This window comes from Anopheles gambiae, chromosome 2 (assembly GCF_943734735.2).
Source record: "Anopheles gambiae chromosome 2, idAnoGambNW_F1_1, whole genome shotgun sequence".
Lineage (NCBI taxonomy): Eukaryota > Metazoa > Arthropoda > Insecta > Diptera > Culicidae > Anopheles > Anopheles gambiae.
The window spans coordinates 71,056,822-71,073,115 of record NC_064601.1 but is presented as its reverse complement, the minus strand read 5'-3'; positions in this window follow the sequence as shown (position 1 = coordinate 71,073,115).

Sequence of the window (16,294 nt, the reverse complement as noted above, 5' to 3'; positions counted from 1 at the left end):
CTGAGAGACAACACAACCATTGGACTGGCACCACCATCTTTGTCATCGGTTCTGCTGTTGGGGGCATTAAAAAGACTCACGATCGAAGCAAACGTGCATGTGATATGTAGCACATTTCTGTCCCATTCAGCTACCGGACGCTTCTGGAAACAAAACTTGAATTAAATTTATACAAAAGAGGATTCTGGATTTGTTTATTACGGTACGCGTATGGTGCTGCACCTGTCCGTCCAAAATCTGACGGCTTGTTGGCTTGGAGTTGATATCGTGACGCCGTGCGACCGGCTCTGCCTTGAAATGGGTAAGGCTCGGTAGGTTCATGTTTTGGTGCATTGCATTCCGTGCATTTGTCGCGTCACAGCGGTAGCCCGGCAGCAACAAAGACAAACCAATCTCTTCTCCGTGTGTGGACTGCGATGCAAAGTTATTTATTAATATTATTATTATTATTATTATTATAATTATTATTATCATTTTTATTGGCGTAATAGCTTACGCGATCATGTCGGCCTTTTCAGGACTTGAATACCACGTAGCACCATGAACCAGAGGCGGTAGACGGACAAGGCGATCGCCGAAAATCTCTAGTCTGTGACAATTGGACAGAGTATTAATGACAAGGGCCCCCAGAAAGATGGTCGTTGGAGCCCCGTGCCTGGAGAACCATTTGCCCCCACCCCCGTCCTTTCATGCCTGCAACAATTTTAGGGCCTGTGACCGATGATCGTAGGGGTCCCATGACCACTACCTCCCCTCCACCCGAAGGTAATTTAAGTGTACTGTTCAATCTCCCAACAGCTGTGTGCCAGTACCCTCTCCCCCCGGTCATTAGTTACCATTTACAGGGACCTCAACTTGTCTTACTGCCTAGGGCCCCCGATTCCTCTAATCCGCCACTGTCAAGAACACCTTCCTTTCTTTGACCGATGGATCATAACATTCCGTAAGAAAACACATTTGGCGACAGTTTTGCACACACACGCAGGCTCACACCCATGCGCAGACGGCACAGCATATCTGTGTAATCTACACCATACGAAAGCAAAAGCTTAGTGTAACAAAGTTATGCTTAATGCTTAACACGTTCAGTTCGATGGCAGGCCCCAGGGACTGCCAGTGAACTTTCCAGTATACCGGTTTCACAATCAGCATGCGTTCTTGATGTCGGCGGAACAGAATGTTGATGAAAATCAACACCGGGCTCAACGTGTTAATGCGAATTAGGGTTCTGCGCGTTGCACAGCAAACCCTCCATCGTGCGCTAGCGATTTCGTACTCATTTTTACATTGCATCGATTAAACTCATTGCGCTTTTTTGGTTTGATTTGTAAAAATGCAACTTCATCGCCGCAATGTGTATGAACGGTTTTTTAAGCGCCACAGCAATTCATGAGCATTGTCCACACGCGAGAAAGAGATAGCGCTATGGAGGGAAAAAGCACGGACGACGGCTGACAGCGATTGGCCGTCTGACGCACCAACACATCCAAACCTTCGACAGCGCGCTCAGGCGAGGGGTATGAGGCGGAGCCAGGGACGGGTAGCTCGACGAGCTGCCCGAAAAAGCGAAAAAGCGAGCAGAAATGTCAGGAAAAACGCTTGGATTCCGATCGAAGAAATATTTCATTCCAAAATTTTCAGCGCCGAAACTTTCAAAATATTTCATTTATAAATTTTGCAACAGTTTTGAATGTTAAATATTTCACAGCCATGGGCTGTGAAATATGTTTGCAGTTTGAGTTTGAGAAGTTTTCGATCGCTTTGCGCAGCGGAAAGTTTGAATGCATAATATTTCCCAGTTATGGGTAGTGAAATATGTTTGCAGTTTGAGTTTGAGAAGTTTTCGATCGCTTTGCGCAGCGGGTTTTGGCGGAAAGCGATCGAAAATCCGAGCTACAAAACTGCTCGATTTTGTCGTGCGGGCGGTTCTTCGGACGTTTCTGCTCGCTTTTTCGATCGGTTTCGGCGAAAAGCGAACTAGAAGCCGAATTCAAAAACTGCTCGATTTTGTTGTGCGGGAATGTGCACATGAGAGTGATCCACCCGCACGACAAAATCGAGCAGTTTTGTAGCTCGGATTTTCGATCGCTTTCCGCCAAAAGCGATCGAAAAAGCGAGCAGAAATGTCAGGGAAAACGCTTGGATTCCGATCGAAGAAATATATCAATCCAAAAATTTCAGCGCTGAAAATTTTGCAATATTTCACTTATAAATTTGCAACAATTTTGAATGCGAAATATTTCACAACATGGGCTGTGAAATATGTTTGCAGTTTGAGTTTGAGAAGTTTTCGATCGCTTTGCGCAGCGGGCACCCATGGATCCACCGTTCACGATGGTCGAGATATCGCTTGCTCTGCACTCCAGCAAAAAAAATCCCAAGGACCCGCACGACAAAATCGAGCAGTTTTGTAGCTCGGATTTTCGATCGCTTTCCGCCAAAAGCGATCGAAAAAGCGAGCAGAAATGTCAGGGAAAACGCTTGGATTCCGATCGAAGAAATATTTCAATCCAAAAATTTCAGCGCTGAAAATTTCGAAATATTTCATTTATAAATTTGCAACAATTTTGGATGCGAAATTTTTCACAGCCATGCGCTGTGAAATATGTTTGCAGTTTGATTTTGACAAATTTTCAATCGCTTTGCGCAGCGGAGACTGGATCAGATTAGGAATAAATTGCTCCTTAATCTGCAGGTCCTGGCGAGGAAACGGCTGTTGAGATTATTCAACATTATGTTGGAGCTTAACACCGTCCCGTTGGAGTGGAGAGAAGTGAAAGTAGTCACCCTTTTGAAACCTGGTAAACCGGCATCAGAATACAACTCATATCGACCGATAGCAAAGTTATCTTGTCTGCGAAAATTATTTGAGAAAATGATTCTTTTTAGACTGGACAATTGGCTTGAATCCTAAGGCTTCATGTCAAGCACCCAATTTGGCTTTCGCAAAGGCAAGGGTACCAACGATTGCTTGGCGCTGCTAGTGTCCGGAATCGAGATTGCTCATTCTCGTAAAGAAATGACGGCATCTATATTTCTTGACATCAAGGGGGTTTTTGACTCAGGATCAGTCGATGTTCTGTGTCAAAAGTTAGAATCTGCGGGCTTAATCCCAAAACAGAATAACGTCTTATTCAACCTCCTTTCGGAAAAGGCAATGAATTTCGACAATGGTCACATGAAAATTCGGAGAATCAGTTACTACCCGACCGACAAAGAGAACGAAATTTTCAAGCGAGGGCAAGGTGGATTTAAGAAGATCAGATGGTGGAATATGGAGCATTTTGCCGTTTTGCGAGTTGACGTAAGGTCCCCAGATTTTGAGTTTGTTTACGTTGGGATTTGTTAACATTTGTTTTTGCAGTTGTTCCAGTTTTCTTCGCAGGAATCTTATTAAAGTTAAAAGTGTTTTCATCATGCCTTGTAGCTGTTCAGAGATTTGTTGCAATAATGGCTCGTCTAAGGCCAAAAAGTTTGGGTTAAACATCAAATTTCATAAATTTCCTCCCGGTGAAGATTTAAGAACAAAGTGGATACAGTTTTTCGGACGCGAATCGGATTGGGAACCTTGTAACCGAACTGTGATTTGTTCGCTTAAGTTTAATGTGGAAGATTACCAAATGTTACCTCGCAATTATACAGAACCAAACGCTTATAGATTTTATCTACATGGTAGGTTCAGAGAAGTAATAGTAGAAAGTTTAGTTTGATTAAACAATAAATGTAAAACACATATAATAATTGACTCAACATTGGATTCGCAATGTGTTTTCCTGTGTAATCGAGAGTGTTAGTGTTGTAGAGCTGAGTTAAAATATGTTCTTTGTCGGTAGTAAATGTACGTTTTGAGTTAAAAAAAAAAAACAGGAAAAAAACAACATACACAACATACGCGATTTGGCCGGTTAAAAATAACAAAGTCTAAAATGTAGTCAACTTTATCGAATCTGAACGATACGAAGGCGTCGGAGGATACCGCTATGAAAAAAGGACGTTGATTGCTCTAAACGATTTTTGCATTAATTGCAAAACTGTTCAAATGATAAAAACATGTTTGATTTATTTAAACTTATATTTCGGTGGTTCTGTCCAAAACGAGCATTTCAACTACTGAAAGATAATTAAGAGAAAATGAACAAAATACAGATATTTGTGTTGAAGAAAGTAGTAATGAAAATGTTACCCAAATAGTACCACTGAATAATTTAGAAAGTCTCATGATAGTTGTTGGATCGACCGATTTAGTAGATGCAGGAAAATCGCAGGAATCATTACAGGTATTACGTAAGGCAAACCATGTACTGAAAGAAAAACTGAACGATTCTTATAAAGAGCTAAATACTTTGAAAATCGAAAACGAAAACATCAAAGAAGAAGCTTGAAAAAACAAAAGAAGAAGTATAGAACCGGTAGAGTTCGTTGCCAAAATAAAAACTATTTTCATAGCGACTCTTTCCAGCAATCAGATAGACCTGATTATGAAGGAAAAGAAGCGTGTGCAATGGACAATTCAGGAAATAAGCTCTGCACTGACATTGCGATATTTCGGAAAACGAGCCTGTAGGTACACTGGTGGACATTAAAATAGGAAAAAAAAATTTGTGTGTTTTTTTTGCATACACTAGGTGTGTCATCGCCAACAGTTCGAGGCGTACTGAATTTGTAATAGCCGAATTTTGCCTTTTATACTCTCATTTTTGGTGCGCTACTTATCTGAGTTTTGAGTGCCGGCAGCGTTTTGCGGCAGTATAAAAGGAGAGCCAAACCGTGTTGTGCTTCATTCTTCCATCAGTGGTCAAGGTGAAAGGTTGCTGTTTAAAAATTCCACAAAATCATCATGGGTCGCGGAAAGCACTGCACACCAGAGGAGCGAAAACACATTCAGGGGCTGTATCGTGAGAACGTGCCAATCAAGACAATCTGCAAGGCGTTCGGCCGTTCGCGGACGTTTGTGGACAACGCCATTCGTAGCGAGGCTACGGGTAAATCGACAGGTCGTCCGCGAAAAACAACGGCCGACGTTGACGCGCGGATTGTTGAGATGATCAGGGCGGATCCTTTCAAAACTTGCACTCGTATCAAGCAGGAGCTTGGTTTGCAAGTTTCGGCGAAAACGGTGTCTCGCCGTTTACACGCCGCTGGGTTCTGTGCCCGGAGACCGAGGAAGGTTCGTAAGATGCAGCCGCACCACGTAGAAGCGCGCATTCGGTTTGCCGAAGAACATTTAGCTGCATCCATCTTTTGGTGGAGCAAAATCATTTTTTCGGATGAGTCCAGAATCAATCTGGATGGTTCGGACGGCATTAAATACGTCTGGCGCTTTCCTAATCAGGCGTATCATCCGAAAAATACGATAAAAACCCTTAGTCACGGAGGCGGCCACGTAATGGTGTGGGGTTGCTTCTCCTGGCACGGCACGGGTCCTTTGTTCCGTATCAACGGGACACTGAACTCGGAAGGGTATAGAAAAATACTTAGTCGTGAGATGTTGCCATACGCCCGACAACAATTCGGAGACGAAGAGCATTACATCTTTCAGCATGATAACGACTCTAAGCACACATCGCGAACAGTTAAATGTTATTTGGCAAACCAGGATGTGCAAGTTCTACCGTGGCCTGCGTTGAGTCCTGACCTCAACCCGATTGAAAATCTGTGGTCAACTCTCAAGCGTCAGCTTAAGAACCAGCCTGCACGTTCAGCCGATGATCTATGGACACGCTGCAAGTTTATGTGGGAACGCATAGACAGAAGCGAATGCCGTAATCTCATCGGCGATATGGCCAAACGCTGTCAGGAAGTGATAGCGAATAACGGTCACCAGATTGACCGTTAGAATGTGTTTTCGCTCGGTGGAACACCGCAACACCTCCTCCCAACAACCACTTAAACAGTCCTTTTCAGGGCTACCAAATATTTCTGACAAGAACTATGTCTTTCGGTCACAGAAAAAAGTTCCTATTTTTATGTCCACCAGTGTACATAGCAACCCTACTAGCAAAGAAAATGTAAAAGTGTGCGACTTTCAGGCGAGGGACATGTAGAAGCAGGGGGAGACGATTGGAGAGCGTGTTTTTCTTTCTACACAGTTTTTGCACTCATACAATTACACAAGTGTGGATGTGTGCGTTCACTTTCAGCCAGCGCGCTCACCCAAGTAGCAGAGCTGAAGTTGTTAAGAGATTTTGCTGTGAGCCAAACCGAGAGACCCCGTCTTCTCTTTCTAGATTTTGGAAAGTTTACCGTCGCGCGTGTAAAGGTGTGTGCGTGTGACGAAAAATGATAGATGAAAAACGCTTGGAGCGGGGTCTGAAGTCTTTCGTTCGAAACACACACATATACATATGCCAATGGATTGCGCTGGACCGAGTCTACCCATCTCTCTCTATCTACTATGATTTTTTTGCTATTGCACTCATCCGGGTGTTCAGCATCTTCAGTTTGTCCAGAACATTCGTTGTGAGAGGATGTGCCGGAGTAATGTGTTATTTCTTGTGTCCCCCTACTATCCTTGTTTACATTTTGCGCAGTGTTGCTTGATGAGGTAAATTTAATCTCATGAGTAGTGCTGGGTAAAGTAGCACAATTCAGTGTGCTGTGCGCCCTTTTCCCTAAGTGTGCTGTGCGTTCTTCGAACCAGTGCGGAAGTGCTAGCACAGTGATAGCACAGTGCTAGCAATTTCGCACAGTGCGGCTGTGCTAGCACAGTGCTAGCACTTTCCCAACGGAACAAAAGTAGAAAGCTTGGAGCGCTCGAGTATATTCTCTCAGAACTGAGTATTCGCAGTTCAACCCGTGTAGTGAGAATGTATGTGTTAATGTGCAGCGAAATTTGTCTCTGTATCTCACTCCCCCACCCCCAAAAACCCACATTCACTCTCCGCGCACTCTTAAAATTTTGACGCGCACGCTACGTACAACACAATACAAAAGGTCGTTTTAACTACGCGCACTGATCAAAGTCGCGATGGTTCAATCGGAACGCCGACACTCCAAGTCAGAGATGTGGTGTGAATAAAAGGTTTAGCTGACCAAATCGACAACATACACCCAAACGACCAAAACGCGATGAATCGGTAAAACTATGGACCTGAGATGGGGCCCTATCTCAGTACCCAAACTTGTACAGTATCGGACATAATGATAGGGCATTGGTTTTTTCAACGCACCATGCACCCGTTGGGACAGGTTTATGTGTGGTTTGTATTTGTTTGTGTTTGTGTGTGTGTGCATGTGTGTGTGTGTGTGTGTGTGTGTGTGTGTGTGTGTGTGTGTGTGTGTGTGTGTGTGTGTGTGTGTGTGTGTGTGCGTGTGTGTGTGTGTGTGTGTGTGTGCATGTGTGTGTGTGTGTGTGCATGTGTGTGTGTGTGCATGTGTGTGTGTGTGTGTGTGTGTGTGTGTGTGTGTGTGTGTGTGTGTGTGTGTGTGTGTGTGTGTGTGTGTGTGTGTGTGTGTGTGTGTGTGTGTGTGTGTGTGTGTGTGTGTGTGTGTGTGTGTGTGTGTGTGTGTGTGTGTGTGTGTGTGTGTGTGTGTGTGTTTGAGTGCGTATTGGTGTGTGTGTGTGTGTGTGTGTGTGTGTGTGTGTGTGTGTGTGTGTGTATGTATGTATGTTTGAGTGCGTATTGGTGTGTGTGTTTGTGTCACAAGTATGTCGTATCGGATAGATTTGTTAGTAGTTTTTTTGTGTTTTGGGTTAGGTTTTTGTTGTAATAAGCAGGTCCACCGCCCTCGCGATCAGTGTTTCTTCGATATATTAACAATATTACGGTCTTCTTTCGCCGTGGTCTTCTGAGGACGTCCGGTTGACTTGCGCGTTTCGGTTGTCCAAGCGCGTTTCGGTTGTCCAAGCGCGTTCCGGTTGTCTAAACACATTTCGGATGTCCGAAGCGCGTTTGCGACAAAAGTGCGCGATCGTTCCATTACGAACTCGATCGTTTTGCGCTCAATGCCAGCAGCCGCCATTCGCTTTATGATATGGCGCTGATAATCGGTACAATGTTTATCTCGACCCGTTGTTACTAACATTGCTTGCTTGGACCATCAAGAACGCGCTGGTTAAAAACTTTGACACGGCTGACCCCGTGCTCTGCCTGCGTTCTGCTGCTATACTTGATGAATAACATCGTTGTGGAGCAGCGAAAAAAGCGTATGGATAAAAACTATCAATGAGTAAGCGAGTGAGCGTCTGTGTGTGTGTGTGTGTGTGTGTGTGTGTGTGTGTGTGTGTGTGTGTGTGTGTGTGTGTGTGTGTGTGTGTGTGTGTGTGTGTGTGTGTGTGTGTGTGTGTGTGTGTGTGTGTGTCGAGAACTCATGTTTTTGCTCTTTCCTAGAACCCACTTCGCTGAGAATGCCGCTTTACAATCCGCGTTCCACCAAGGAGTGGGTGGTCTTTTAAAAATCCTGGTGGACGGCCTCGTTTGGGCACCGAGGGCGCACTCGTTTATCGCCATAACGAGATTATATAGAGATATATATATAGCGAGATATATATATAACGATATATATACAACGATATATAACGATATATAGATATATATATATATATATATATATATATATATATATATATATATATATATATATATATATATATAATATATATATATATTAAATCAAAGTTATCGGGCAGGATGCTCAAACAACAAAATGCTTACAGTGTACATGTTTAAAGTATGGCCCTAGAACTAATTTGAATATTCAGCTGACTAACGGATTGATTGAAATCTGATGTTTATAATAGGTTAGGGTTATCAGCAATCGGTTCGAGTAGTGGCGACTAAACCAGTCGATCTAAAAGAGCTTCTTAGTAGCTCTCTACTTCTAAGACCTCTAGAGGGAGTAGAAAAGCAAATAAAATTTAAATTGTCAGGTGCATCAACATTTCCAATTAATAATTTGTGCATAAAAGTTATCTGAGCAGTAGTTTTCCTATGCTGGAAAGTCTCTAAGCCAAATAATAAACAGCGAAAATTAACCGAAGGACGTGGAATTTGAAACATAACACGGAAGACGATGAAACATAACACGTGTGATTTTTTTCTGAATTTCAATTTTATCTATGTATGTAATCTGATGGGGACACTAAACTACACTGGCAAATTCCAGGATGGGACGGACTGAAGAACAGTATAATATTTTCATAATAGGTATATCAATGAAACTTAGTTTCGAAGCTGTTTTTGTGTGAATAGCAAGGATTACTGCCATAATATTGGTTTCTTGCGTAATTTGATCGTAAAAATGTATAAATTTGATCGATTAAACTATTGACTAAAGTACTGCATCACACCTGTCGTCAACCCACACTCAGAAGAGTGTGCTTAATTTGAAGTAAATTTTTCATTTAGCCAAAAAAGCGAATTTTGGCTTTTTTTTGGTAAATTTTCTACATAAAACTCATTCCTGTAACAAAACATGTCAAAACTATCCTTGAAAGAATCTAAAATGACCTAGTTTTATCGATTTTATTACTATAACCACTATAGGAACATGCCTGTTTTGTGTAGCCATAATGACACTATGGTACAAAGCATTTCAAAATGCATAAAACAAAAGGCAAGTAATTTTAGTACAACAATAACATTTCATAACAGTTATGTTGAAAAACTAGTAATTGCGTGGTTATGTGGTCATTTAGAACGTTAACAGAAAAATGAGTTTCGTTTTCAAATCGTAAGGATTTTGGAAAAATGTTGACACATTTAACAAAATTTTTGAATTTTTCAGCTAAATATTTTTATGTCTTACTTTACTAATAACAAATCCTTGTATAATTTTGTCCATAACAAGATGGTTCAACAAAACCTGCTCTACATATGAAACTGCAAAAATGTTCAATTTGCCTTCTCCTAATGAGTTTCTCCAATCAGACTTAATTTGGTTCAATGTTGAAAAGGATCTTTCTGCGGAATGCATTAGATATCAAAAAAACCTGGATTAGTCAAGAAAATTTTAAAAAAATACTTAGATATTCGGGAAAGTGCATGACATATTTTTTGTTATTTTATACATTTCTTCTGCTCTGGTCTAATTCATCATCAACTATTTGAACCTAAATATCATCATTATATATATTTTTTAATACTGCTAATGCTTCTGATCTGTTTTAATTGCTCAAACTCCTGTATCATGCATATGTTATAGTCAGTTTACATAACTCTCATTACACTCAAATAACAGAAATTGTCAACACACAACACACAATTACAACCTTCAGTCAGGAAATGTAAATCAGCAGAAAAACTCTTATCCAAAAACACTTAAAAACATGCAAGCCACACACTAACTTTCAAAGGTTAGAAAAACATTACTCAGCACAAAACCCTTTAGAACGCACTTGGAGCGTAAAACCATAACATTGCATAATAGCAACCATCAAGTCATATATAATGAAATAGGAGATACCGTACCTTCGTGTGTACCAATAGAACCGTTACCCGCAAGCGTAGAAACAAAACACCGCATAAGCACAAAACCCCAGAACTGACCTTACAGAATAAGCGCACCCATATGTAAACTCAAAAACTGATCTTCAGCATAATTGACACCAAACAGAAAATGAAAGTAAACCAAATCTAACTATACTCGTAACTTGTATAAATAAAGATGTAAGATAAGACCGAGTACTGCTCAGTTACGCACAGTACGCACAGTGACACGGTTCAGTGGAGCCGTTTAGATCTTATCGTAATTCGCACAAACAACACAAATGTGTTAAATTCATTCATTGTGTCCACTCGTTACCTGGAACGCCGATGGCTTCCAATGATCATCCGAAACTCCGCCTTGTTCTAATTAAATGTACTAGTGAGTGATGTTTATACACATTATGCCGGTCTCGTAGTACAGTCGTCAATTCGTACGACTTAACAACATACCCGTCATGGGTTCAATCCCCAAAAGACCGCGCCGCCATACGTAGGACTGACTATCCTGCTATGGGGGGGAATCAATTAGTCACTGAAAGCCAAAGCCCACAAGTGGGTACAGGCAGGCCTTGACCAACATCGGTTGTTGAGCCAAAGAAGAAGAAGAAGTGAGTGATGTTTAAAACTACAACACTGTTGATCTACCCGGCGCGTAGGAACCGAACATTACACTCCGATCAAATAGTACACCGAAAGGCTCTAACACCGATTCATATTTTTTAGCTCTTATCATTAGGTCTGATTTAACAAATCATGAAGAAAGTATTGATTCTAAATTTATCCTTCAGTGTACGTTCGGTTTCATTTTCACTTGCTAACTGATTTTGTTTCCTCTTTTCATTTAGATGCATCGTTTCAAATGATAAACCACAAAGTTCTGTTGAGTGTTGCACAACTTTTTCGTAATCATGTCTATATTCGTCTATAAATTTTTGATAACGATACCAGCAATTTAGAACCAGTTAAAACTTCACACGTTGGTGATTGTAACGATTTAGCTGTAACATTTATGCGTTGAAGAATTGAATGACATGTTATTGTTAGCAATGCAGTATCATACTTGCACTTTTTTCAACAATGACTTAGCCTCCAATTTCGTTACTTGTTTTTCTGCCTCTTTTATCTTATTATACCCACGATAAAAGCGTTTATTGCGTCCGCTATAGCCGACCATCTTGTGTCGCAAATGCGTTTTAAATGAATTTGATGGTTTTTGAGAATGTTTAATTTTTCTTGTAAACTCTTCCAACGGTGTGTAGACCAAGAAAATAATGTGTATAAATTTTGAATGAACATACATTACTTTACTGCTTCAATACAATTCTCTGAGGCTTTGGGATTACGTTTTTTAAGGCGTATTTGCAGTCCATTATATTTTCCTGCCATGATTGCTGCGTTGTCGAAGGACTGGCCTCGACTAATCCATAGCCTCGACTGGTTTAATCTACTCCAAATTTATCTAAAAACTGTAACACAACTTGTTCTAAATTCACAGCAACATGTTCTTCGATTGGTGTGAGAAAACCTCACGAAATTTCGTCTACGTTCTACAATTTGTTTTTTCCCGATATTTAGAAAAATTTGTGCCGGTTATGAAAAGAAGTGCGACTCGTTCAAATGTCCGTTTGCTACTGTATATTCAATTGTCATGAGTTCATTACATATTTCATTTGTGAGTTCATTTCGTTATCGTTATTTATGCTTACGAGTTCATTTCCTATCCTATCTCTAATTTAGTTCGAATTCGAACTAATAAATTTCAAATATTCAATCTCCAACAATTGGTATGAATCCAACAAATCGTTCTACTATTTGGCCAGTCGATGATTAATATCTCATGATAAAAGTTAATTGATCGATTTGTGAGATATCTGGAGTTGAATCTTAAATCATGCTGTAATATTGCGCTTCTTTAATTTCTTGATTATTATAGATCTTACTGCCGCATCGGCAATGATTCGTATAAATTCATCGCATATGGTATGCGACAAATAACTTGTTTTCCACTTCCCTGATTTCCATATTTTTTCTGCAACTCATCATACTCGCTCAGGTGTTAAAACTTGTTAAATAATTTCCTTTTCTAACTGAATGAATTCTTACATCAGACCACGAAAATCTATTCCTAAGCGACAAAGAAGTTTTATAGTTGAAAAGATTTTTTTAATAAATTTCTCCAATATCTTTCTTCTGTTTCTTTTTCCGCTAAAAGAAGATTGCATTTTTTTTTTCGACCTATTAGACAAAGTACACATAGTAGCAATGTGATTTTTAGACACTTCATGTTATCCTAAATGCACTGTTATTGATCGCCAATTCTATAATCCTGTAATACATTTTGTTTTAGATTTAGAAAATAACTTGCAATGATAACAGTAAACGCACTTCGTAGTTTCAGAAAACACCAACCATGTTCATTCCTCTAATAAACCGTTTCCTGTCTAGCTATATAAATGTATTATTATTCTGCGACCAAAAAATAAGGTGACTTTGCATTTTTTCTTTAATGGTTTTTTTATTCGGCCAAATATAGGTCATCACCTTTGAAGTAATCCCCTTCCGTTTCAATGCACCTCTTCCACCTCTTCTCCCACTCCTCGAAGCAGGTGGAAAACGCGGATGCAGGAATGCCCTTTAGTTCCGCCGTCGTTGCGGCTTCTATCTCCTCGATAGTATCAAAACGGTGTCCCCGAAGCGGCCGTTTTAACTTGTTGAACAGCCAGAAGTTGGCTGGTACCAAATCTGGTGAATACAGCGGTTGCGGATCAATATGGGTACCAGTTTTTGCGAAAAACTCTCGCAAAATGATGGCCGTATTAGAGGGTGCATTATCGTGGTGCAAAAACCAGCTGCAAAAACCCCAAAACATCTTTCAGGATGGTTTTGACCGAGCCTTTTGAAATCCCAACACTTCCGACACATCCCAACCAATTCCGATAGCTCTCGTATCGTCAACCGACGATTGTTGACAACCAAATCCTTGATTTGGACGACGTGGGCGTCGTTGGTCGAGGTGGAAGGTCTCCCCGGACGGTCCTCTTCTTCGACCTTCTCACGGCCATTCTTGTATTCACTATACCATTTGCACACAATTTTCTTCGACAAAGATTCTTCTCTGAAGGCTTTTTGTAACATGTTTGTAATGTTTCCGCAGCGTTTATTTCATTGCGCAAACAAAATTTGACGCATGCGCGCTGCTCCACAAACTTGGACATGATCAATAACGACAAAAACACTTGCCGCAGATCGAAAACAAATTGTCACTCCTAGCCGGGATGATGTAGTGACTTGAAACTTGGCAGATCTGTCAAACACATACATATTGACAAACAAAAAATAAAAACATGGGGCTACTTTTGGCACACGAAATTTACATCCAATGTCACCTTACTTTTTGGACACAGTATTATTGTACATATAAATCTAGTATTATATTATACATATAAATCTCGTGTCACGGTGTTTGTTGCGAGCAACCTCCGAAACAGCTGGATAATTTTCAACGAAACTTTACACACACCTTATGGTGGTATGAGAATAGTTTTTAAGACTTACTACATATTCAGATATTACACTAAACATAATTTAATTGCAATTTTCGAACTCCCATACAACCCGTCAAACATTGTGAGGGTTGCGAATGGTATCATCTGCTCGAAATCTCAGGGTATTATAAATAATATTTGTTTCTTATTCATTAATTATTTTTGTTGCGGTGTTATTTGTCGAAAAGATCACTTTTTCAATGTTTGTGGATTTTTTCAAAATATAACCCGCCATGCAATTGACAGCGATTTGCGAGGGCGCGCGAGGGCTCGCACGCCATACAAGTTCACTGCTCCAGAGCCCTCGCATTAAAGAGCTTGCGAGCCTTGGAAGTGTCATATGAGCGAGACAGCTGTATGTCAAGTGTATGGCTATCTCTTTCTGGCAAGAAAAAAGCTCCAAAATGCAACGGTGTTGGTGGACAAAATTTAAATGGCCAAAAATTTTGACCACACACACTCTCTCTCCCGATGCCTTCCCCTGTCCTCTCTTCCTTCAGGTCTCTTCCTCTTATTTGCGCGCGCCGCTCGCTTATGTGCGATAGATCATCAGCTGATACTGGTATATGGTAGGGTTGTAGTTGTATCTTGATTTGGTGATTGGTTCATATATATGTAATGTATTTGGTTTTACCTGTGACCTTGACGATGCGAAAGCCGGTCAATTCTGGTGTTGAAGCAATATTTGTGCTATGCTGGTGGTTGCCGTTCCGTGCCGTTCCGTGCCGTTTCTGATGTGGCCATTTGATCGCCATGTCGATCAACGGTTATGAAGCCAATTTCAAACGAGCGAAAGTGAAGGAATAATTCCGTACCGGAAATTTGATTTTTTATCAAGTGTGATACTCCAATGGTGATCTCAACCCGATGTAAGCTGGTTTTAACGGCCATATGAGATAATGTACTCATGTGTTAAAAAAATGTCGCTTTTTTTTCTTTCCTGATTTTCCCGAAAATTGACCCATAATTCAAATACGATTTGACTATTTTCATTGATTCCTCATACAACGCATGGAAAGAGGTAAACTGGCTTCGCCAATTCATTCATCTCCGCTCCCAACCATTCATCACCCAAACCACCCACAACCTCATCATTCCATCCACATGCAACGACATTTCCCTCTTCTTTAACAGCAAAGGTCTCAACCTAAGCTTCTACAGACTGCTACTTTCCATTTCCCTGTTTCTGTTTCTTCTATTTGCCGTATCCATCTACCTGGTCATGCCAGCCAATGCAAGCTTTTGCGTCTTTTTAGTACCACACATCCGGCTGGCCAGTCCTTACTACGAGGGGACCGTCTATATGAGGCTTGAACCTATGACGGGCATGATATTATCATCCTTTATGTATCCAGTAGCGGATCTAACGGTAGGCGGACTAGGCGGTCGCCTGGGGCCCCGCCGACTAAGGGGGCCCGTAGATCGCCATTCTATAGTATGCCGTATGGACAGAGTACTAGCGACAAGGGCCCCCCGGAAGGATGGACGTTGGGGCCTCGGGGCTGGCGAATCAATTTTAGAGCCTGTGACTGATGATGGTAGGGCCCCCCGACGGCGTTCAAACTCCCAACAGCCAGTTTAATGCCGCTAACACCCCCCCCCCTCCTCCCAGCCCGCCATTTACCATTTACAGGGGGCCTCAACTCGTCTTACCGCCAAGGGCCCCCGATACCCTAAATCCACCACTGTATGTATCCATCCTGACCACTCTGACCACTCTCGGTTCCGTGTCAAGATCCTCTCTGAGGACATCACACGCTGACAGTGCCTCTTTCAACGGTGAGCCCTCAGGATCGGGCCGTGATCTGTGCACAACCATTTGAACGTGTCACCAACTGATAATAAAACATTAGAAACGGACTCTCTCACCCGCAGGTACCCATTTTCTACCATCTGTTACACATTCTTTGACACACCGTTTTGTCTGTCCTTGCAAAGCGACATGTGCAATCGCAACTGCAGTCCGCATCAACCCGTGCAAATGCAGTCCGCAAAAGTCCAAACAAAATCAACTAGTGAACGTGCATAGGAACCTTCTAACAAACTAAATATATGTCATCATGTTTCTTCCCCCTTTAAAAATGCGTAGTGTTTTATGATAATATAAACTAAATTTATTTATCTAAAATGTAGTGTAAAACCCGCACAAACGAGAGGATGCCCTAAGCAGTCGCATAAATGTAAGTTTGGTTTAAGCGTCTAGCAGGGAAATATTCTAAACTAGAGAAGGATTTAGTAGCAATTTAACTTGCGAGCGGGGGGTGGGTTCCTTTTTTGGGGCCCCTCAAGACCACGGGGCCCGACGCGGTCGCTTAGTTTGCT